Below are 25976 nucleotides of genomic sequence, written 5' to 3'. Positions count from 1 at the left end.
TCTTAGATCAATAAAAACAGTGGTCAGGAGAAAAACTCTACTGAAGTGTACATTATAAGTTTAAATGTAGACACATGGGCTTAATTAGAAACTCAAATTAGTTCCATAGCCTTGAAGTGGTGAAAATCAAAATGAGAGATGAAGGTGAGGTGTTCCAATGTCATGTAACATAGGCTTTGGAATGTCTTATTCAGTCTAAATCCTGCCCTGTTATTGAATTCATTTTTTGCTTTTAGAAACCTATCTTACTGCTATCTGTGTAAAGATAATATGGGTGGCTTTTGCCATGTTCCTCTATGGAAAATTTTCAAATACCTAATCATAATAAAAATATTTTCTCATCATTGCTAAAATACCCATATTTACTTAAGAATTCAAGAATAGCAAATTTATTATAAAAATTATTTATAAATAACAGTAATAATAGCTACCATTTATTGAGCCTCTAAAAAATGCCAGATATTGGGGCGCCTGGGTGGCTCAGTTGGTTGAGCGGCCGACTTCGGCTCAGGTCATGATCTCACGGTCTGTGAGTTCGAGCCCCACGTCGGGTTCTGTGCTGACAGCTCAGAGCCTGGAGCCTGTTTCAGATTCTGTGTCTCCCTCTCTCTGACCCTCCCCCATTCATGCTCTGTCTCTCTCTCAAAAATAAATAAACGTTAAAAAAATTAAAAAAAAAATGCCAGATATTATATAAAGTATTTTATATGTATTATTTCATTTAAACTTTTCAACACCCAATGAGACAAGTATTATTTTCCTAATTTTACTTATGACAAACAGAAGCCTGGAGAAATAGGGCAATTTGTCCAGCTAATGAGAGATAATGAGAAGCTAAGTTAAAATTTGAAAATGAGGGCTATTTTCTTCCAAGGCCTGTGCTCTGAACAAGTCTACCATCCTGTCAAGTTCTTTCATTTCACTTGTTGGGATGAGCACTGGTGTTGTGTGTAAGTGATGAACCATGGGAATCTACCCCAAAAACCAAGAGCACACTTTTCACATTGTATGTTAGCTAATTTGACAATAAATTATATTTTTAAAAATAATAAATAAATAAATAAAGTACAAAAAATGGATTATTAAAAAGTGCTAATAGTAAGACCACTAAACAGCCCACAATTTCTCAATTTATCATCACTCTTTTAAAATGAAGCTTTTTGAATTTCAAATTCTGTGATGGAAGGAATGTTGCTTTTACATTGATGAATAGTATCAATTCATAAGAACTTCTTTTTTACAACTATACCTCACTAAAAAGTAGCAAGGCACCGACATAATTAAAAAGAAACACAGCTTAGGGAGAGAAAGTAAACTAATGAATAAAAAGAACACTTATAACCTAGGTGGTTAATGTCAGTGATAATCATTTATAATCTTTCAGACACTATTGACTTCTCAAGCTAGAGATGAAATTATTGGGAGTAGACTGTAATTATCACAAAACATAACTCCATAATTAAAAACAATATAAAAATATTCAAAGTGTCATACCTGCTATGTCCTGTTGACTGTTTTTCCCTTGTTCACACGTCAAGACTTAGCCTGGGTGCGAGCCAAAGAATGCAATTCAAGGAAAGTTTGGTCCCAAGAAGAGTCCTGTCATTGTGTTGTTCAGACTTTGTGTATTACATCCCTGCATCTCCATTCTATTTCTTTATTTCACAGATGAGGAAATTTACCTAACTTTTCAAAATGTACGACGTCTTTGAGTATTATATCATTAAGTCAAAAACATACTCTCAGACAAAATTATAGGGCCAAATCTAGATAGGTCATTTGTGTATATCTGGTACTTCTAGAGAAAATAATCTAGTCTAATTTTTTTTTAAAGTTCAGATCTAAATATGAAAATTTTAATTTGCTTTAACTCTAAATTTCAACTCCTTGTACCTTCAGGACTAGAAATCTTTCATATGTTATATAGAAGAGAGGTACTTTGAAATTCCTTATCAGAAAAGGTCCCATACTCACCAATGACTCAATGTAATATTTTTTCACCCAACAAAGACATATAGCACAATTAATATGTGCCATACTCTGTGTGAGGCACTGGGGATAAAAAAATATATAGCATTAATAAGACCAACAGCCTTTGCCTTCACATAATTTATACTCTAGATTTATGGGAAGAAAATTTAAATTTAATTTAAAAATACCAGGTTACTGACATGTACTATCATAAAGATATGCAATGCAAAGGGTGTTGAGAACAGAGAGAAGAAGCCCTAATTTAGCATAAATCAGTCATGAATGGATCTGGTGGAAGGTGAGAAGCTGGGGCTCATTCTCAAAAGAGGAGTAGTAAAGAAATAGCAAAAACACTGAGACCTGAAATAGCACGGACAATTTAAAGAAGAGTAAATAATTTGGCATGGCTGCAGTGAGGAGACATCCAGGTAAATGAAAGGGAGTAAGGACAGAGAGGGGAGTAAGGGCAGAGACAAGGGCCAGTATGAAGGTACTCATTTGGCCATGTGAACGATATTAAGCTTCCTAGTGATACTGAGAATCCATGAGAGGGTTTTAATTAGGGAGTAACATGACCAGTCACATGTGCAAGACTCTCTACTGAGCAATTCACACAAATTATCTTTGTAATTCTGACAAGATTATTTCTCCTTCTAAAGACATAAGTAGCTTAACCAAAATCTGATAATCAAATGAGCAAAGGTGCAGAATTAGAACTCTAGAGCCACCTGACAATGGCGGCAGCAGAAGGCAAAACACCTGTTATGAATCACTGATTTCATTAGTGACATGAAAGATACTTTTATTAGATCCTTGAAGAGACAAAATGTCTGAGAAGAATCTGAAAAATGTGTTTGTCTAAACCTGGATTTTGGGTACGTAGTGTAGCTCTCAAGTCAATTTACAGCCTAGGGGAAAATCATTTAAAGGGTCATTTTTTATCTGGTTAGTTTTAAATTACATTTTCAAAGCATGCTGTCTATATCCAGAAGAGAACTTCAGTGAATAATGTCATAGTAGGATACGAGCGGGTTTACCAGAAATTCAGGTGTATAAGGATATGAATACCAATCTATAGCATGTCTTTCTCTCTTCATACTCTCTTAGCTCATAGTTTTTAATTCTTATAGCCTTAGTTTCCTGAGTAGTGCCTGAACTAAGTTCTCTCTTGTGCATTCTATTTAATCAACTAACTTGGTAATACATGCCTAGAGATGGGGGTGTGTTGGGGAAGAGAGATTAGATTCTCTCATTTGATGGTCTGGTTCAAATTTTTTAAGTAAGCAAAGGGAAGTAGTTTACAATGTAATTCTCTCTAGCCATATCTGTTTTACTTGGTTCAAGTTTGCCAATAAGACAATAATATAAAATATGAAAGAATTTTTTTTCAAAATCATAATATTCCTTTTTTTTTTTACTGTTTTATTTATCTTTTTTGAAAGAGAGAGAGAAGGGGAGGGGCACAGAGAGAATCTCAAGCAGGCTCCCTGCTGAGAGTGCAGAGCCTGACATGGGTCTTAATGTGGAGCTTGATCTCACAACCCTAAATTCATGACGTGAGCCAAAATCAAGAGTCAGCCACTTAACCGACCAAGCCAGTCAAGCACCCCAAAATCATAATATTCTTAACTCACCAGTGTTCTATGATTATAGTGGCATCTGAACAATAATCACGGTGACCCCTCTTGCTCTTACAGACAAAAGGTTGGATGTTTTTCCAGAACATTATGTGGTGGAAACTGGCTAACCAAATAAATGTAAAGATTACAAATTATGACTTCTAACAGTATAAAAAGAGCTTACTTGACTTAGACCTCTTGGTTTCCTTTTGCCCCAGGTCTGTAGAATAACTTCATTACATGTATGTGCATGTATATGGAAAGATAAATAGATGACAGATGGATATAGATGATTGATAGATATATAAATAAATAGGTAGATAGATAATCATTCCTATATAGTCACAAAATACTTCTCTGTTTTAGTGCTGGCATTTCATATGCCTGCTAATCTCTCTTTGGGATTCTTTCTTTCCCTCTCTCTCTGTGCCATCCCCCCATCTCTCAAAATAAATAAAGAAACTTAAAAAAAAAAAGAGTGTACAACTACATATTGTGTCCATCAACAGCATTTATTGAGTGCCTATTGTGTAGTGGCCTTTTTATTAGGCCAATAAATTACAATACAATAGAATCAGTAGTGAGAAAGTAAGAATATATAAACATTCCATGTGGATCTTCTATTTATTTATTTATTTATTTATTTATTTATTTATTTAATCCAAGTTAGTTAACATACAGTGTAATAATGGCTCCAGGAGTAGAATTTAGTGATTCATCAGTTACCTATAACACCCAGTGCTCATCTCAACAAGTGCCCTCCTTAATCCCCTCACCCATTTAGCTCATTTCCCCACCCAACACCTCTCAAGCAGCCCTCAGCTTGTTCTCTGTATTTAAGAGTCTCTTATGGTTTGCCTCCCTCTCTGTTTTTATCTTATTTTTCCTTCCCTTCCCCTTGTTCATCTGTTTTGTTTCTTAAATTCCATATATGAGTGAAATCATGTGGTATTTATCTTTCTCTGAGAGCTATGTGAAAGATAGGTGTCAGAAGCTAATACAAGAATTTTTTTTCTGAGCGCCTGGGTGGCTCCCTCAGTTGAGCATCCAACTTTGTCTCAGGTCATGATCTCACAGTTTGTGAGTTTGAGCCCAACGTCAGGCTCTTTGCTGATAGCTAGGAGCCTGGAGCCTGCTTTGGATCCTGAGTCTCCCTCTCTCTGTCCCTCCCCTGCTCGTGCTCTGTCTCTGTCTCTTTCTCTCTCTCTCTCTCTCAAAAATGAATAAACATTAAAAAAATTAATAAATTTTTTAATATTAAAATGAAATTTATATTAGGTCTCCACATATCAAACACACCACATATATAAACATAAATTAAGTACAGACCTTTTTGGCATATATGAATAAAACAACAAGAAATCTTAACCACTTCATATTTATTATAATTTCTGTCCTTATTTCCTGGAGAAAATGTACTTCTTTTCAATGGAGAAAAAAATAACAATTAAAATTGAAAATTTATCCACATACCAATCATATCCATATCCTTACAAACTTCTTTCAAAAAAGATATTAATTCAATTTTTAACAATAATCTGTTAAAATTATGCCTACATTTTTTAAAAAAAGAAATAGATAATTTAAAGATAAGGAAGTCAAACATTTGGTTATTTAAAACACCAAGACTTACTTACATTCAAATATATTTTGGAGTAGCAGAAAATAATTTCCTGTGTACACTTTTAAAACCCAAATAAAATATATCCTGCTATATTGCAGCCAACTTGAACATTTTACTTAAATATAGGAAATACACTTGTGAAGCTATCAAAAGAGTGCAGAATCCATAGCTTAAAGCCAACATTTGAAAGAAAGCTGGAAATGTACACATAATAATTAGCAGTTTGCCTCTCCCATTGCCCTAATGAGTAAGATCCTGGAGAATTAATACATTGCCAACATGTAAGCAAAGCATTCTTTTCCCTTGAAAGGATAAATTATACCTTAAATTTTAACAACATGTAAACTTAGGTTTTTACCTGTAACCTACAGAAAGCACTTTTGTAACACAAAAGCCACATCTGTCAACATTTAAATGTATTATTTACTAAAAGTAGTAACAACAGACTAGATTTATACCACATAAAATGATCATGCAAAAGTCTTCATGATCAACATTAACTAACCAAACAATAAATAAATTATTACTGAACCATAGTGGGTATTTCAAAATAGAATCTTATGTCGTATCTTACACATGTATACAAAAAGTGTTATGTAGATACAAATGAAGGAATTTAATCACTTAATTATTTTTAACATCATAAGAGTTAGCTATTTTTAGTATGGTTTCATGTTTAAGCAGTTTGGTTAATTTTAGTAATTTATAAATGGGAAATGATCCTAGAAATTGAGGTTCAATATCGTGTCTCTAATTCTTTCTTCCCTACTTTGTTCTTTATGTCTCCAGTGGACTAATTTTTCTATACTCCATTCTGTACACTTAAAAATTCCAAAACACTGAGTATTTTCTACCACGTAAAAGGTGAATTTCTCAATAAATATTCAAGTTTCCCTCCAGTCCTAGTGCAGACTAACATCATTCCTGTCCTGTCTCCCTCTAGTTAACAAACTCTGAGAAAATGCGTGGATACTACATACATGAAATTTTCTGAATCTTCATAATTTCTAAGCCTCTTCTGTGACTTCCAACTAGACAATTCAGAAACCTGTCACATTACGAATGATTGCCAGCTCAACTTGTACCTCTTATGAAATATTCTGTATCAGTCCAGTGAAAAACCACCTTTCCTCAGACTTTCTATAATATTTTATTGTGCAAGTGCTAATTATTTGCTAAGCTGCTAGCTCTTTGAGTCAAGAACTATAGCCAGCATATCCTTGTGTCTCATAAAGTGTCTTGCTTATAGTTTCCAATACATATTTAATTTAAAAATGAATAACATGCAATTTTAAAAGGCTAAAATTGGGAGAATAGCATGTTGCCTACTAGTCTAAATAGAAAGAATCAAATATTTTTATTGGCCACAGATAAACATTATTGCTTTCTTTATTTGGGACTTCAGGTTATATACCTGGCTTGAGTTGTGTAGAAATATGATATGTGGGGCGCCTGGGTGGCGCAGTCGGTTAAGCGTCCGGCTTCAGCCAGGTCACGATCTCGCGGTCCGTGAGTTCGAGCCCCGCGTCAGGCTCTGGGCTGATGGCTCGGAGCCTGGAGCCTGTTTCCGATTCTGTGTCTCCCTCTCTCTCTGCCCCTCCCCCGTTCATGCTCTGTCTCTCTCTGTCCCAAAAAATAAATAAAAAATGTTGAAAAAAAATTTAAAAAAAAAAGAAATATGATATGTGGACCTTTAATTACCAATTAATTGTTAATTCTAAAATTGAAAGCATTGTAGGTATAGTTAAATGATATTTTTATTTTTGTATAATGTATTTTCTTCTTTAAACTTCCTTTTTAAAAAATCTCTATTGTGTCGGATCGTCTGTTGATTGAATCACAATCTGCACTGCTTCAATTACTTAGGATGAAATTAGCTACATCATTATTAACAGCAGCCAGAAATTTGGGGATGGTTATTAATGGTGAAGCATGAAGCAGAAAGAGGACCAGCTGACCCTGGTGGAGTAATAAAAAAGTTAATTAATCAAGCAGGAGCCAGATCTCATATTTATGAGTCTACCCAGAGGAGGACAAATTCTAGTATGTAAGATTTTAATTTGAAATAATCTTTAGTCAATAGCACACTTTCAATGTTGGCAACCATAGCTATCTAAATGCAAACACCAGTAGGAAAGAATTTTCTAGAAGTTAGGTTGTCCAAATATAAATTGGCTTACCTTATGAATTAATAAATGCTCTTTTTTTTTAATTTTTTTTTTAATTTTTTTTTCAACGTTTATTTTTGGGACAGAGAGAAACAGAGCATGAACGGGGGAGGGGCAGAGAGAGAGGGAGACACAGAATCAGAAACAGGCTCCAGGCTCTGAGCCATCAGCCCAGAGCCTGACGCAGGGCTCGAACTCACGGACCGCGAGATCGTGACCTGGCTGAAGTCGGACGTTTAACCGACTGCGCCACCCAGGCGCCCCAATAAATGCTCTTCATGATAAGAATTTGTGCTGCAACTAGCTGGGTACTTATTCAACATATTATAAAGGGAATCCTTCCTTTGTTTGGGAGGTTGTGATATTAAGTTTAACATAACTTCTAACACTGAGATTCTATCAGATAATATTTATTGAGTTCTAATGTTCCAAGCACTATTCTGTTCTTTGTGTCTTCTAACCTTTGAAATGGATACTATTATCATGTCCATTTTATGGATCAGGAAACTGAAGCACACACAAGCTCAGTAACTTACCACATTCCTACAGCTACTAAGTGTTAGATGGGCACATATTATGGCTATAGCATATTATGGGTATAGTATTTTTTATACTAATTCTGAGAACTGGAACTGAGTTCCATTTCTACCCATTCAGTGTTTTTACTTTTCTTATTCAGCTTGGTCATTTCTTCAGACTTTCTACATGATTATTTTTTATTTTTGCCTCCAATTCTTCACCTTCCCTTAACCAATTATATATTCTTTCCTAAAATAGAGTATTTGAATATAAACATAGACTTTCAAAAGTCTATATAAATCACCATACATCAAATTCAGAGAGTTATGCATGTGTTAATACAGATTTCTAGACTAATGCACACATGGTAGACCAAATATAACACTCTAAGGGAAACATAATGCACTTAGTCTGATTACCTTACATGAGCAGGGACTTGATGAAGGGGAACTACTTGCATAGAAAACGGAAGTCTCTTTTTCACAGGACTCCACTGATTAAAAAGGTATTTTGCTTCAGTTTTTCCTGGACCAAATAATGACCTTAAGTGATGGGAACCAGGCTTATTACCATAAGACAGGTTGGACCATTCCAATATGAAATATATTAAAGATCATAGCTTTGCTAAATGGACTGGAAAAAATCATTAACTATTAACAGCTACTTAGAAGTTATAAAATGTGTATAGTAACATGCAGTGTTACAAATTGTCTGATATTGAAAAGGGCACTAGCAAATAGCAGTGGTTCTATTTCTTAAAACAGAATATAGATTTATTTTAAGCCAATGACCTAAAGCAACATATACAAAAATATGATTTCTTTGAGACATAAGCCATTATCCTTTGGAAGTTTTTTGGGTTCTTTTGTTTTGTTTGAGATCAAGAAACATCTCTTACTCATTTTTGTGCCTCTTACAATTGCCTTGCTGACATGTTGAAGGCTTTTAGTGAATATCAAGTAAGTTGATGTTATCTGGTAAATATTCAATTAATATGCATCTGTTACTTCAAACAAATTGCATGTATTTTATTATTTCATCTATATACTTTCAGTATCTTATTTGTGTTTTTGTGCGTATATATTAATAACAGTGTGCTGGAGTGCGTGGGTGGCTCAATAGGTTAACCGACCGACTCTTGATTTCAACTCAGGTCATGATCTCTTGGTTCATGGGTTTGAGCCCCATGTTGGGCTTTGTGCTGATGGTGCAGAGCCTGCTTGGGATTCTCTTCCTCTCCCTCTCTCTCTCTGTTCCTCCCCCACTTGTGCTTTCTCGCTCTCCCTCTCAAAATAAATAAATAAACTTAAAAAAATAACTATGTTGGGGTTTAGTTACACAGGATGAATAAGTTCTGGAGATCTAATATATAGCATGGTGACTATAGATAATAGTATTGTATTGTGTATTTGAAATTTGCCAAGACAGTAGATCTTAAATGTTCTCACCACACACACAAACACACACACACACACACAAACACACACACACATATACACAAACTGTGTGGTGTTGGATATATTAATTAGCTTGATTGTGATGGTCATTTCATAATATGTACTTATATCCAAACATCACATTGTACACCATAAATATATATATAATTTTTATTTGTCAGTTATGCCTCAATAAGGCTGAGGAAGAAACATAAATATGCATGTTCTCTGTCTTCAGGAAGCTCACCACTAAGCTGCACTAAAGACTCTTCTAACAGAGTTTCCTATTTATGTCATTCTCAAAGTCTAATTTTAATTTGACTTGATTTGAGAAGAGATGGATTTTTTTCTATCAGCTATCATATAAATTGCCGGAATTTTTCTGCCAAGTTATTTGACTTTACAACCTTGAATTCTTCTAGAGAGCAAAAATGTTCCTTAGACATTTCAAGTTGCTTCAAATTCAGTGAAAAATATATTCCCTATATAATACATGGAGATTTACAGCCATTCTTCAGACTACACAAATCAGCTTTATTGATTTGTATCTTAAAGTGGCTTTTTAAAATATCATATTCTAGTGGTTAGGAAAGCATTAAGGGCAGTGTGAGAAAACCGTAGATTGCCTATCTGGAACTGGTGGTGTGGTTCTTAATTATGGTTGACCTCTTATCCCCTCTATTGCTTGATCATGTACTCTGTCAAGACGACTAAGGAATATTGTGTTATTCAGTAGCTTCTTCTGGAATGCTATTCTAAAGCAAGAGGTGGGATCTAGCTAGCCGTGGAATGATGTCTAGTGGTGATACATAGCTGTGGTTCTTACAGGGAGAGGGCAGAAATACCCGATGCTGCGATGAAATTGTCCTTTAGGAAATCCCAGACCACAAGGATGACACAGCACAGGGCTTGGTTCCTTTTATGGTTTTCTTTCCTATTTCCCAGTGGAATTCTATCCATATGGTAATCCATCATTTTTAGAGCTGAAAACACGTGAGAGTTGAACAAAAGGATTGTCAAAATGTCCAAGGTGGATGAAAAGTATTGTATGTAAAATACGTAAATACTAAATATTATCTGCCTACGTCAAATCATAAAGACAGAGCTTGAATTTTTCTATTTGTACAGTACCAGTATGCAAGAAAAATAAGTTTAAATTATCTAATGTAACATCTTTTAAATTTGTATTCACTCAGTGCAAGACATCTGTTTTCGCTGTACCTCACTCTGAAGTCACAATACTGAGTGGACAGATGTTTATAAAATAAACCCAGCCAGCTCTACCAAACGTTATTTGAAAAATTAAGAAACAGCTAAAGTATTTGCATTACACTTTATGTTTTCAAGGGAAACAGTAGTTCAGTGAATTTAAGTCAAATAACAAGAATTCTTGGCAAAACAGCAGGATCCCTTTAAAAGATTTAGCTGTGTGTGCACAAACGCAAGCATGACATGTGTGAGCATATTATCGCACTGTAAAGATAGGCAAAGTAGCAGAATATGGTAACTTTACCACCAGATATAAAATAGCTGATTCACAGCAAACTGAATTTCATATTCTCTTATGCTTTTTGAAAACTGAGCACCCTTTAAAAAATGCTCTTGCACTATAGCTATTTTTAAAATAAGTAGTTATCTTGTACTTGCTAGATACAAAACCCGAAAGCAGACCAAATGTGTTTTTTTAACAATCATTTTCAGCATTTCTGTAAACATTGAAATACTACTTACTAAATTTAGCATACATATTTATACCTATATATCCATCCTTACATACGTGTAATACATATATTCTGCATTCATGCACTCTACCTATGCTCATTCTGAGATGAAAGAATGAAATTGACAGTGACTTCAATATACTTGCTTAAGTTGTTACACTTGGAAGCAAAAGAGTTTATTTCTAAATTTGATACAAAGTTTGTTTCTAAATTTGACATAATGAGAGAGAAAGTGAAGGGCATTTGAAAGGCAGCAGCAAAAGCAAAAGCAAGCAGAATGTTTAATTGTTCGATTTATTCGTTCGCTCCTCCATTTGGTCTAAAAGTATTAATGCACCAGCCAGATATAGAAGTCGGCGCTGCAGATTCAAAGATGAAAAGAATAGACTTGTTCTCTCCTTTCACAAAAGCTTGTGAGAGGTTCAGAAAATTAAACAAGATTACAATACAAGGTTGTGTGTGACGTTTGGGGGAGCACAAAGAGAAGAACCCAAGCAAACGTTCATCAAGGAAAACTTCCACAAAGAAGTGATGTGTTAAAGGAAACTTTAAAGTTAAATAAAACTTGGCTATGATAATGAGAGGGGTGGAGGGTGAGGCAGGGGGTGGGATAAAAGGATCGGGGAGCTTCTGTTCTCTCATGTGTGCAGGTGTACAGATGAAAGTGAGCGTACAGCCTTCTAGTAACTGAAAGAATTTTAGTGTGGCTAGAACCATGGTTTTCAAAATGTAGGCCCTGCACTGGAATCAGCAGCAACACCTGAGAAAATGTTGGAAATGCAAATTTTCAGACTTCACTATATACCTGCTGAATCAGAAACTCTGGCGGTGAACCCAGAATTCTGTTTTAAAAAGCCCCCCAAGTGATTCTGATGCACACTGTAGTTAGACAACCAGCAGCTTAAACAGCGAGTACAAAGGTAGAGGTGAGGAATGTTGGGGGGTGACAATGTTGGTATAGGAAATACAAGACATGTGGCTGGAGTCATAGGTAGGGACCGTGCAATGCTGTCTCCTATCTTGCTACAGAGGCTAAAACCTTCCTGAGTTTTTATTTTTCTTCTAGTTATCTGTAGTTTGGAGACAGGCAAGCCAATCAGAATGAGCTTCTCATAACTGAATCCTCTGGTGCCATTGCTAACACGTCTAATTTTCTCACCTTCATTTTATCCACACTAAAAATAAAACCTTCCAAATATCTTTTTCATTGTCACTCCTATAGCTGTCATAACTTCCAAATTCCCTAGAGACTCTTTTAGCCTTAGAATTCACCTACCAAAGGTACTAGAACCTCGGGAATTATCAATTTAAATTCTAACACATGCTTGCTCTCTGCCAGCATGTAAGCCTGCATATTTCTCCTTGACAGTTCATATTTGGTCTCTGGACTTTCAGGACACAGTGAAATATGACCTGCTCATCAGAGCCTCCTGAGAAAACTGGAGCTGAGCCATCCCATGCCAAACTTTCAGTGAAAGTTGGTCAGTTGCAGATGTTCCAGGAATTATCTGCATGGATAACTTCATGGATCTAGATATCAGAGAGATAAAAGTGATATGTTAGCAAAGCAAAGTTAGAGACCAAGACTAATATGCCACACAAGGTTGTCACGGACCTGTCTCAGGCTAGATTACTTGGGTGTATGTTCTAATAAAGGCCAAATGATACATTCAGTTAGGCAAGGTAGGAGTTGGTATCTTGGCTCATGATGATTCTCCACCCTAGACATGAATTTACCATCAATAAAATAAAGAGGATGTGTTAAATTATCTACCCTTGCTTTAAAAATAAGGACCTTCTGAGTGAAGTGGTTAAGGATTTGGGCCAGACCAACCTCTGCTCTCCCTGTTTAAGCTTTGGTTTCCTCATCAAAAAACTAGAAATTTATTTATTTGTTTGTACACAGATTTATTCAACAAATATTTGTGAAAACACACTCTGTATGCTGTACAAACTGCTGGTCTACAAGCTGTGGATATAGCAGACGTAGACAAAGATCCTTAGCATCCTGTCCTAGAGGTTATGTCCCAGAAAGGAGAGAGACAGTAAGCAAACAATTAGTAAAATAGTTAGAGTGCTAAGTGATTCAGAGCTATGGTATGTTGCCTATACCTCCCCTTTAGGACCTTGGCACTTACTCATTCTCTTGGCCAGGCTCATAGCTGAATTCCTTTCCAGACATTGCCTCTGTTCAAAAGAAGCTGCATTCCTCAGAGTCATGCCCTCTCCCCAGGCCTGGACAGAATCCAAGACTGTGTCATTGTGCCAGTCAAAGATTTATCCCATTGCTTAACTCAGGACAACTGTGAAGGGTCATCTCGGCTGAGAGCTTCCTGAGATCTGCAGAGGTTTTTGTAGCTCATATCATAGTTCGACTGCTCCATTTCCCCATTTCTGCTCCCCTGTCCTCTCAACCTGTCCCTGCTGAAGTCACTCCTCAATAAACCTGCTACATGCAAAGCTGCCTGAAGAATCTGTGCCCCAGGAAACCCTAAGACAGGTGATGCGAGATGCTCTGGAGAAGAGCAAAGCTGAGAAGGAGGATGGGGTGTGCCTTTCTCCTAATGTGATCATTAAATGTTAACTATCACTGTAATTTGAATTACTGCTGTGAGCTAGGCAGCTGGCAAACACTTCGTGGAGGAGGGCCTTAACCTTGGCCTTGAAGAAAAGGAAGGATATAAATAAGCAGCAAGAACAAGGAAATTTTTCATGACAGCAACTGATTCATGCAATTCATTTGGCAGATGCTTCACAGATAAATAGACAGCTACAGAAAACTAGTGAATTTTAGTTAAAAGTTCAAGCTTTGGACTGAACCCTGGATTTAAATTTTGACTCTACCACTTGCTATATACCATAATTTGTATAAGTCAGCTAACCACTCTATGCCTCAATTTCCACATGAGGAAAAATAGGGATAAGAATACCATCTACTTTCTAGTGTTCTTGTGAGTATGCAGTGGTTCAGTGCATGTAAAGTACTTAGCAGAATATCTGATACCCATGTGGTTAGGGCTCAGGAAATGTTGACTATTAATACTGACATTATTGGTAATGATTTTCAGCCCTAAAATTCCATTCTAGCAGTTTCAAAATTATATTTTAAAAATTAAACAATATTCTTGCTTATCTTCTTGCATCTGGACACTCTAGGAATCAAGTCATTTTCTGATTCTTTCCTTTGACCTTTGTTTTTCATGCCCATTAGCTTACCCTGGAGACAGCTGGCTAGTCTTGGTGTTAGTTTTTGTTTAATTTTTATAGGTGATGTATAAGGAAGTCTGGGATTCCCCAGTGACTTGACCTCCCAGGGCCTAAGCATTGGAGGGTTGGACAAGGAAGCTCCACATGTGAACTTCTGAGATAATCAGATTTTGACCCACACAGTAGGCAAGTCAGGGAATCCCCATCAGTCCTATTCCAGCAACATCACCTTGTGGACCCAGAACTGTGGTGCCTCTGCTTCTGCAGTAATCAGATTATTTATAGGGTGGGCCACTTTTCTTTTAAATACTTAAATCATAAAAGATTTCAGCACTAATAGACAATATAGCATAATGGTTAGAAACTGCAACTCTGGAACGAGGCTATCTGTACTTACATTTTGGTTTTGCCACTTCTGTCTGTGTAACAATGGCCAGTTAAGAAACTTTATGTGCCTCAGTTTCTCCATCTATAAGGTAGTGATAATAATAGAACTATCTTAAATGATTTTGTGAAAATTAAATAGGTGAAATACATGTGATGTATTTAGAACTGCAGATGGCAAATGTAAACACTCTGGAGTGTTTGTTATAATAATGACTCCTTCTGAGGGAGACCCAATCGTGTATTTAGTACAATATGATTTTTTCAATGAGCCTGTGCTGTGAATCAGCTACTACTCATTTCCATAAGGAAGAAGGAAAAAACTATAAGTCTGGAAAGAAAACTTTCTTAGGGTGCTCTCTGTGGAATCTTCATCACTTTTCAAGTAAAAATGACTGATAGTCACCTATCCCACAATATATTTTTTTTTATTTCATTTTTTTCTTATATTTCCTAGTAATCACAATAGCTATCATTTATTAAGCAGCTTTTACATGCACACATTATAGTAAATGGTTTACATTATTTATCTTATTTAAATTTCACATTTGTCATGTGGGTAGGAATCACTATCCTCATTTTTATAGATGAGGAAATAGGCTTAGAGAAGCTCAGTGACTTACCTAAAATTAAATAACAAGCTGAGATCAACCCCATATCTGTCAGGTTCCAAATCTTTGTGTTTTTTTAATTCCACACAACACACCATGGAGATTCTCCCTAATACCTGAAGTGGGAAGGTGCCAGTTTCAGTGTTATTCCAGGCAAATGTTCAGGCAGTAAGTAATGCTCTAAGATAAGCAGGTACCATTTCCATGGTTTAGGGTTATCCTTATCTTCAGAGAAGAATCCCAGTCAGAAGCTGAAGGAAGTAGGATTCAATACTTTAGGACTCAAATCAAGAGAGAGATCTGCTGCCCAGCCAAGAGGACTGGGGTCCAATATAAGGCTCCCTCCTATAAAGGAACTGCAATACTAAGGCAGGAATTGAGCCATGATATGTCCCACAATATATTTTTAATTAAATAAGTAACTATCTGATGTATTTCCTTGCACAAGAATAAGCAATCCAAAGTAAAATTTAGCTATATATTGAAAATTATATTTTGGCTTAGAATAGGTATTATACTGTATCTTCTATAAAAATAAACTCAGAATGTCTTGTTTGAGGAAGGATTTTACTTTTTCAAATTATGGAACAGGTACAGGTTTAAGAATATTTGAGCTTTTATAAAGACAAATTTTTACCTTGCATGATGACTAGAAATAAGACTGTTCCATTCTTTCCCAATTTTTTTAAAAAAGTATTTATTTACTTTTGTGAGAGAGAGAGAGAGAGAGAGGGAAAGAGAGAGACAGAGACACTGAGCAGGGGAGGGGCAGAGAGAAGGAGACAGAGGATCCCAAGCCGGCTCCACACTATCAGTACAGAGCCCAATGCGGGGCTCGATCCCACAAACTGTGAGATCATGACCTGACCTGAAATCAAGAGTTGGACGCTTAACCGACTGAGCCACCCAGGCACCCCTCATTGTTTCCCAAATTAATCCAAGTTGCTCAGCAGACAAACAAGGGAGAACAAGGAGATTTGGGCTTATCTAATTGCCTTTAGCCCATTCTGTTTTCAGTGATGTTCTGTACTGCAGCTCAAAATGCGTTTGGATCTTGCTAAATCATTTCTCAGTGTTTGTATTTATCCATCGTGGGAGCTGCACCATTTTAAAATTAGCTAGCTTTATGTCATTTTCTCCCTCTCATCCTACTTAAATGCCTACTGGGATGATAGATTTCAAATTGAGTTAAACAAAAGATACCCAGTTAATACCCATGGAGATTCTTTTTTAAGTTATGTGCTTTTACAGTTGCTGTTTGCTTGATGTCAGCAATATTTTTAAGGTTTGAAAAGTATACCATTCATGATAATTCTCTACCATTATCCTTGAGATTATTAATAGAAGCAGGAAAGATAAATTTAATGAATTTTCATTAAAAAAAAAAGAAACCAAACTTCTGCACATGAGGCTATATCTCTGTCATTGTTTTTCTCAGTGCTCTTACTGCTTAAGATGGAGGGAGAAATACCTTACTGGAAAGGAAGGTGAAAAATGAGTAAATAAGAGATTGATGGGGTAATTCTACTTTTCATTGATCAGTGACCCGTAGAAGCCTCTAAGGCACAACGACTTACATACCAAAGGAGAGATGGGGCACCCCAACCTGGTCCATGACTGGGAAGATAGTTGAAGCAGTCTTATAAGCACCCTTAGCTTAGACTTCCAATAGCTTAAACTGTGGAAACTGGGGCATCAGAACAGGTGAAGAATTGAGAAAAGCTCAGTTTAGAAAATAAAAACAATTAGAAAAATACTTTTTTGTTAACATTCAGAAGAGAAGCAGCATAGAAAACTTAAAGCTAGGTATATGCACCTCCATCACCCCCCATACACATGCATACCAAAAAAGGAATGCAATACATGAATTAGTCAAGCTAATAAGTATGTGGAATTTAGAAATTCTTCTCATGTGTTTTAAAAGGAGATAGAAATGACCTCTATTACACTTTCTGTTAATCGTCTAAAATTATTTAATCAAGAATTTTGTTTAACAGAACATGTTCAAACATACATATAACTAATCTAAGTCATTAATACCTCTTGCTAGAGATGAGACAGAATTACAAGTATAGTCAAATTTCCTGTTCTAGGAAGAAAGCTGAATGCTCTAAGCAGTAAGTAGGATGACTTTTCCCATATATATGCTAACTTATCTAAATTGCACTTAATTTTTATAGGGTTGCCTTCTCAGAAAGTCTGACTAACCTAATAGAGGAATATTGACTTATATTTGCATTTCCCTTCTCCCTAAAAACAGTTGAGGCAGTCTAAAACACATATACAAAATATTAAAGCATTTAAAAATATTTAAAGCACCAGAATTAGAGCTAGAAGTAGAAAATTTGATCCATAAAAACAAGAGGTGATCATCACTAGTGGTGAACCACATGCACACCATCTCTGCCTCTGACATTTCTGGACGCAGCCAGAGAACAGAGAAGTCCTCAAGCTCTTATGATATGAAGCACAAATGCTCTAAGAAAGATAGATGAAGAATCTGAGGATAATGGCCTCAAGCAGAGTTTTTTCAACAAATGCAAAAGTGTGCTTTTTTAATGTGGTGTTTTATGACTACAACCTTTGATAGAAGCAGACCCAAGGTAAAGTTTCACTGATTGAAGATGATTTCCATGCTGGGAATGAGATGAGGAAGAAAGGTTACTTAGTACAATTCCATGCATACAGACTTCAAAAGAGCTAGTATAGCTGGGAAGTGAATGAAAAAGAATCACCCTTTAAATTTATTTTCTAAATATGTGTTCTTTGGTCAGATACTAAAAATTAGAATACCCCAAAGCCCTTTGACTGGAGATATCAAATATACCATGAGCTAGGTTAAGTGAAAAGAGATCTAAGAATGTCCCAGACAGAGCCACAGTGGAAATATGGGGGCGTAAATGAGGCTAGGCTTCAAAAAGAACTGAAACAAGAAACCAGAAAGGTCTTGAAATGAAAGATAACCAATCTCTTTCTTGGTCTACACAGCCACTCGCTTCTGTTTCTCTCGCCTAGGATCAGATTTACCTATGCATATGTTCATTTAGGAAAATAAATCTATCTGCCTCACGGCTTGTAGATTCATATTTCCCCATCATTTCAACCATGCACCAAGACCACCAGAATGACTATGAATCCTAATTCCAAATTCCTGGAAGAAATATCATGGTTTGGCCCAATATGAGTCAGGTCTCCATTCCTAATCCAATTCATGCAGGTATGGACCAGAGAGAGAGGCAGTTTTCAGAGATAGAGCTTAATAGATACCCGTTCAGTATCCCACTAAGATGCTTAGTATCTTAGTATTCTTACTAAGATTACTTACTAAAAATTTTGAGCTAAGTCTTTAATGAGAGCCTAGAATGTGTTTTCTCTATTTACACACTGATAGATGGTACAAGTGCTTCAAAAATAAGGTGAAGAGTGGCTCAGTTGGTTAAGTGACTGACTCTTGATTTCAGCTCAGGTCATGATCTCATGGTTTGTGGGTTCAAGCCCCACACAGGGCTCTGCGCTGACAGCATGCAGAGCCTGCTTGGGATTCTCTGTCTCCCTGTCTCTCTGCCCCTCTCCTGCTTTCTCTCTTTCAAAATAAATAAATAAACATAAAAAAATAAAGTGAAGAAGTACAGAAATAATTCCACTATTAAAGCTGAGACAACCAACCAATATTTTTTCCCATCCTTACATTTGCACTGAAATGAGCTGGAGGCGAAGCAAAGATTGTCCTTAGGAAGCAGAGTTGAATCTACTCCAACAATTAGGCATACTCTAGATTGAAAGCCCACAGTTCCACACCACTGGATACTGTGAAAAAAGATGATTCTGGCCTGGAAAATTTTCAAAGCAGGTGTTCAAAGTCATCAAAAAGAAACCCGAGGAGCAATGCTCCCATGGAAAAAGTTATATTGAACCACATATTTTTGCAGCAAGCCTTCTAGGATAAGTTATGGAAAAAAGTGTACTTGTAAAAAATGGACTAGGTTGTCTTCTTTTGTAGAGTTTTTATCAATTGCCTTTTGTGTGCCAAAGAAAATGATTTTAATTTTGATAAAGTTGATGATGTTCAATCCCTTCTAGCAGCAGTAGGATGGTAGAATTATTTGTATCCAGAAATCAATTCTAGTTATTGAAAATTAAATCCATATTATCAGCATATAGAAAGAGGCATATATTACTGTCTAACAAGATAGCACATGCCAGTTTGTCTATAATCAATATCATATGCAGATATTAGTGTAAAAGATGAATAAATAAAACATGACACTTTTTTATATTACATGAACTTGTGAAAGAGTATGTCAGGAATTTTTTTCCCCTTTAGTTCATTTTTAAAGAGGTATTTACTCCACATTTTCAGAATAATAATACTAAGTTTCAGTTTTGAGTTAAGTTGATTCCTTGAGCAATAAAGCCAAAATTTAGTGAAAAATCTACAGGCAAAGCAAACAATCTTATTTTCTTGAAAATATAATATTAATAAGTTATGGTGTAATTCTGTGCATAAAACAAAATATTATGCAAAATATAACTGGGAGATCTAACACATAATTTAAGGGAAATCATAACATAAATAATAAAGGGGACACTAAGAAAATTGATTGATCTATCGTTTTGTGGAACAACAAGTTTGGCTCTTTTTAAAATAGAGTAAGCTTGGGACACCTGGGTGGGTCAGTCGGTTAAGCATCTGACTTTGGCTCAGGTCATGATCTTGTGGTTTGTGGGTTCGAGCCCCACATCAGGTTCTGTGCTGACAGCTCAGAGCCTGGAGCCTGCTTCGGATTCTGTGTCTCCCTCCCTCTCTGCTCCTCCCCTGCTCGTGCTCTCTCTCTCTCTCTCTCTCTCTCTCTCTCTCTCTCTCCCTCTCCCTCTCCTTCTCTCTCTGTCTCTGAACAGTAAATGAACATTTAAAAAATTAAAATAATAATAATAATAAAGTAGAGTAGGCTCTCTTTGAATCTCTCCAGAAGTGATTGCAGTGATCAGTTAGAAGCTGAAGTAGTTTGGTTGTTAGAGCAGAGGCTTCAAAAGGTTTCAAGCAATGATGCAACAGCTTCCTTGAAAACTTGCTTTCAGGGCATAATCGAATGAGTTTTGGCATAGGAATAGCAGGTCCCTGTTGGTTGCCTGTGATCTAAATTATTTGGGGCACCGTGTTTGAGTCCATAAAGCTAAGACAAATTGCCCTCCACCCCCAACATTGTTGGTTTCTATGCTTCTGTAAAGATTTCTACTGAAGCCATGTAAGAGACAACTGTACCCTAAATGGTCTTTAACATTAACTGGGAAGGTTAAGTAAAGATCTTCACAGGAATTTGTTTACCTCCAGATTTGGTGGCAATGGGTTCATAATTAGATGGCTTAAAATGGGCAGATTCCTCCATAATCTGATTTTAACATGCTGCCTCACTAAAGTTGCAAGAAATGTCTGTTCATTTGTTTTTTTTTTTTATTTTTTTTTTTTTTAAATTTTTTTTTTTCAACGTTTATTTATTTTTGGGACAGAGAGAGACAGAGCATGAACGGGGGAGGGGCAGAGAGAGAGGGAGACACAGAATCGGAAACAGGCTCCAGGCTCTGAGCCATCAGCCCAGAGCCCGACGCGGGGCTCGAACTCACGGACCGCGAGATCGTGACCTGGCTGAAGTCGGACGCTTAACCGACTGCGCCACCCAGGCGCCCCTGTTCATTTGTTTTTATTTTTGTTCTGTTTTGTTTTTACATCTATGCAGTTTTTATTAAATCAATACATGAGATCCATTAAATGTAAGATAGACAGGACTGATTTCACCCTGAACCAATCAATCAATTAAAGAAAAAGAAAATGGACTCTCTCCAAGCAGAGCATTTGGTTTTCTTTTTATAAAAATGGCTGTTTTATAAACAGAACCCTCCCCCCCCCGCCTCATTTTGCTTTATCTTTTCAATTTCATTCATCCAGTTATGGGGGCAAACAGACTCAGAAGTCTGTTCAACATAGAAAAAAAAATGTAAATAGTAAATGGAGATTAAAAGCATCTAACTTAAGCAACATAATAAGCATTGAGAGGTTTTTAGTAGTTAATTTGGAAATATAAAGACCCACTTATCCTCTCTTTCCCTCATTATAGGATATGCGTATAGACAAACACAGACAAACTCTCTCCTCTTTGTTTCATTTTAGTAAGTAGGACTCTGAACTTTGATGAAATACCAACTGGTTTAGTGAAAAGTGAGACTTTATTACTTTAAGTAAAGAAAGTCAAGGTATAGTGTGAGATTCAGGCCAAATCCAGGCTCCAAACATGTCCTCATTTTATTGTCTGATAGTTTCTTCCCATATATTTGCAAGACTTTATATCCCCAGTAAAAATTGCAATTTTGAGTAAACTCACATCTCCTTCTATTCTACTCATGAGAAAAAACTAAGCACACTGAATGAGGTCACTATATTTTCACGATCCATTCTATCTACCTTCCTATCCTATATCCTCTTGGTTCTATTCTGCTTCAAAGTACGTGTAAAATCTCTGGAAGATGCTGTGGTTTCATGTCTCCATACATGTAATGTCATTTCTTCACACTAGAATGTCCCAGTATCTACTTGTCACTTTGGTTACTTGCCAATTTCTTCTAACCCTTTCAGATTTAGCTCAAGAATCACCTCCTTTATAAACCTTCCTTCACTTCTTCCTGCGGAGATTATCACTCTCCTACTCTTCCCTCATGACCCTCACTCGTACTTCCATTTTAGCAACAGTTTCACTATATTACAGTTATCTATCACCCTCACTAAAGAGAAACTACTCTGAGGATTGGAAACCAGGCTTAAGTCTTCTTTGTCTCCCCAATCCCTACATCACAGTGTTTGGCACATTCTAAATATTTTTTTTAATGTTTGTTTATTTTTAAGAGAGAGAGATAGAGCACAAATGGGGGAGAGGCAGAGAGAGGAAGACACAGAATCTGAAGCAGGCTCCAAGCTCTGAGCTCTCAGCACAGAGCCCGATGTGGGGCTCAAACTCACGAAACTGTGAGATCATGACCTGAACCGAAGTCGGTCGCTTAACCGACTAAGCCACCCAGGTGGCCCATGGCACATTCTAAATGATTAGTATTTTTCGTTGTTTTTGAGTGAATAATGAGTTGATGAATGAGAATTCACTCAAGAAATTTTCTAGAACTTTTTCTAAATAATAAATGTATGCTTTTTATCAGGATTTTTTTACACATTTTCTATGAAAAATATTCTTTTTTTTATAAGTTTATTTCTTTATTTTGAAAGAGAGAGAGAGTAGGAAAGGGGGGGAGAGGGAGAGAGAAAAAAAATCAAGCAGGTTCTGCATCATTAGCTTGGAGCCCAACACGGGGCTCAATCCCCTGAACCATGAGATCATAACCTGAGCTGAGATCAAGAGTTGGATGCTTAATCGACTGAGCCACCCAGGTGCCCCTATGAAAACTAGATCCTAAATAAACCTTTGAGTTTAGCCTTATGAAATATGTGATCTCTAATGGCTATACATTTACTGACAAAGCTACTTACCTCAAGCCACACTGTTATACAGAGAAGTTATAACCTCAAGTGCATAAGTATGATTACCAATATGCAAATGCTATTAATAACATGGTACATGTTGAATAGTCTTTTGAGATTGAACATCATTGGTTCCAGGGAATTTTTGAAATTTTTAAGGAAATTCTATTGTACACTGGATCTTTAAAAAATGAAATATGTATGTATAAAGATGTAAGTATTTCACTTACAAAATATGTTATCAAAGACCTATCTCAACTGCATGTAACAATACGAAATACAGACAATTACAAATTAAATCCCAACATTTAGAATGTTAACAATAGTTCCAGGTGTTTAAATGCCTCAGTCACTTTTCTCTGTTCTTTGATATTTGTCACATGAAGCCTACCTGTCAAGGCATCTTGACCATCTATTAATGCACACAAGAATCTTAAAAAAGAGAGAGAGAGAGACAAAAAGTGTTTCATCATGCTGCACTATGCTTCTGCTTCTGCCTCTCCATCAAGTTTTACCAAACTCACATTTTCCAATTATCCCTGTGTCATTTGGCATTTTTATCTGACAAGTAAATTAAGGTCATCAAGAAGAATGAATCTTGAAATCTTCTGTGTCCCAATGTAGCCACAGTTTGACGTACTGTACTGCATTGTTTCTGGAGAATTGGCAGACCAGAGAAAGAAAGCACAGTGGTGCAAACACTTCCAAAAAAAATATAATCCCTGCTAAAGGTTCCTCCTTCAATAGATATGATCCATGAGGCTTTTTGTCAATTCCAACTGAGAATTTAGTAACTGGTTTACTTGAGTGGAACAGAAAATCTCTTGTCATTCTCCCTCTCTCCCTCTCTTCTCTCCCCCGCCCCTCATCTTAGAGGTTATTTTTCCTGTTGGTAAATGGCGTCAAATATTGAATAAATGTAAAAGAAACATGCTAATACAATACCATGCCAATACCTTCCTTATTATAAATAATAAGTGAAATATTTATTTCATTCAAAGCCTACGCAGGGGTATTTGAATAAAAAAGTTAATTCACAGGGGCACCTGGGTGTCTCAGTTGGTTGAGCGTCGGACTTTGCCTAAGGTGATGATCCCACAGTTAATGAGTTTGAGCTGGCATCAGGCTCACCGCTGTCAGCAGGAAGCCCACCCGGATCTTCTGACCACCTCTCTCTCTGCCCTTCCCCCGCTGGTGCTCTCTATCTCAAAAATAAATAAACACTAAAAAAATTTAACTCACACTATTTTCTTTTTGTTTATTATTTATTTATTTATTTATTTATTTATTCAATATATGAAGTTTATTGTAAAATTGGTTTCCATACAACACCCAGTGCTCATCCCAAAAGATGCCCTCCTCAATACCCATCACCCACCCTTCCCTCCCTCCCACCCCCCATCAACCCTCAGTTTGTTCTCAGTTTTTAAGAGTCTCTTATGCTTTGGCTCTCTTCCACTCTAACCTCTTTTTTTTTTCCTTCCCCTCCCCCATGGGTTTCTGTTAAGTTTATAGCACACTATTTTCTATTCACTTATCTCTGAACATATTATATATCAAAATACAAGCGTGGAAGGGTCATTTATGTAACTAGAACACTTTTAAGCATGAGCATTACCAAATGCATCTTATATGAAAACTCTTCTTTAGCCAGGGCATTTAATCCTTATGTCTAGAATGCATTATTTATCTCTTCTTCAGGAAAAATATATATTTATTAATTTCTAGTCTGTGTAAGGTGCTCTACTAATCCCATGTGATATAGTAAGTTGAAAGATATTATTTATGCCCTCAAGAAGCTTATCATGTAGTTGAAATGAGCCCCAACCCCTGAAATCATCAGAAATCAAATAATTTTTGATAGTTGAAATTTTCAGACATAAGTTTGGTCTTAAAAGTATTATTTTTACTATTTATTGTTAAATATTTTGCAGAGACATACTTTTCTAATCATGCACCCACAGACTCTTGCCCTTTTAAATAAAATATCTTGGACATAACTCAGCATTTTTTTATTCACCTTGTATGATCATATTATTGTTTTGAGTTATAACATAGCAAGTCCTTCTGTGTTCCCTGAATTTTACAAGGATGTTTGATCCTAAATTCTTTGCTCCTGAATACTGTATATTTGGGAATGTTATGTCAGCTTTCCGTTTTCCCAGTTCTTCTGTCGGTCAGCCTACCAGTGTGCACGTCCATTCAATTCCCTCCCTTCAGATATCTCACCCCTGGCCTCATTTACTTAATTTACTTCTACAATACTGTTTTATGAATTTGGAAATCAATAAACATGTCTGAAGTAAGAGTGTGAGGCATCAAAGCTGTTTCATGGAGTAAACTGTGTGTTCTTTAGTATGTGAACATCTGTCAGATATCTCCTCAGAAGCTCTTTTTGTCCATCTTGCTATTATTCCACTGCATTCCACATAAATGAAGTTGCCATCTAGCTGAATTCAAATACATGTGATAAGATGAGTATAGGAATAGTCGGGGGGACAGAAGAGAATGGGGATGAATCTAAGAAATACTTAAAATGTAGTAATGATGGAGCGCCTGGGTGGGTCAGCATCTGACTTTGGCTCAGGTCATGATCTCACACTTTGTGGGTTTGAGCCCTGTGTCCGGCTGTGTGCTGACAGCCCAGAGCCAGGAGCCTACTTTGGATTCTGTGGCTCCTCTCCCTCTTCCCCTCCCCCATTTGCGCTCTCTCTCTCTCTCTCTCTCTCTCTCTCATAAATAAACATTTAAAAAATTAAAAAATGTAATAATGACAGGATTGATGATTAATGTGAAGGCAAAGGTGAAAACTGTGGGAAGTCTGAGTGCAAAGTTTCAGGCCTGGATATCTCCAGGAATGGTGAACCTCTGCAGTGCGATGACTTTACCCTCTAGGCACTGGGAGAGATTCTGAATAGTTTTAAATATTATTTTGAAGAATAATTATATGGCCACATAATGTGAGATGGATTGGGAAGAGATACTACAGAAAGACAATTTAATAGACAAATATATAAGCAGCCTAATCCCGTGAAGCTGAACCTGAAATGAGGTTGTTCCAGTGGTAATAAACACAAGATAATATAAGACATGATAAAGATTTGACTCTGGACATGGAGTTGTAGGTGAAGGTAGAATCAAGATGACTGTACATTTCAAGTCTGGATAGCCAAGAGAATAACAGCATCATCTACAAA

General features: G+C 36.4%; 1 protein-coding gene across 1 annotated transcript in view; it reads left to right on the top strand.

The window, feature by feature from the left end:
- LOC115523939 (ephrin type-A receptor 6) overlaps window positions 1–25976 on the top strand; it is a 267647-nt gene that overhangs the window by 1253 nt on the left and 240418 nt on the right. The window lies entirely within an intron of this gene.

This window comes from Lynx canadensis, chromosome C2, assembly GCF_007474595.2.
Source record: "Lynx canadensis isolate LIC74 chromosome C2, mLynCan4.pri.v2, whole genome shotgun sequence".
In the NCBI taxonomy this organism is placed as follows: Eukaryota; Metazoa; Chordata; class Mammalia; order Carnivora; family Felidae; genus Lynx; species Lynx canadensis.
Note: the sequence above shows the minus strand (reverse complement) of the source record. Positions and strands in the feature narration are given on the sequence as shown.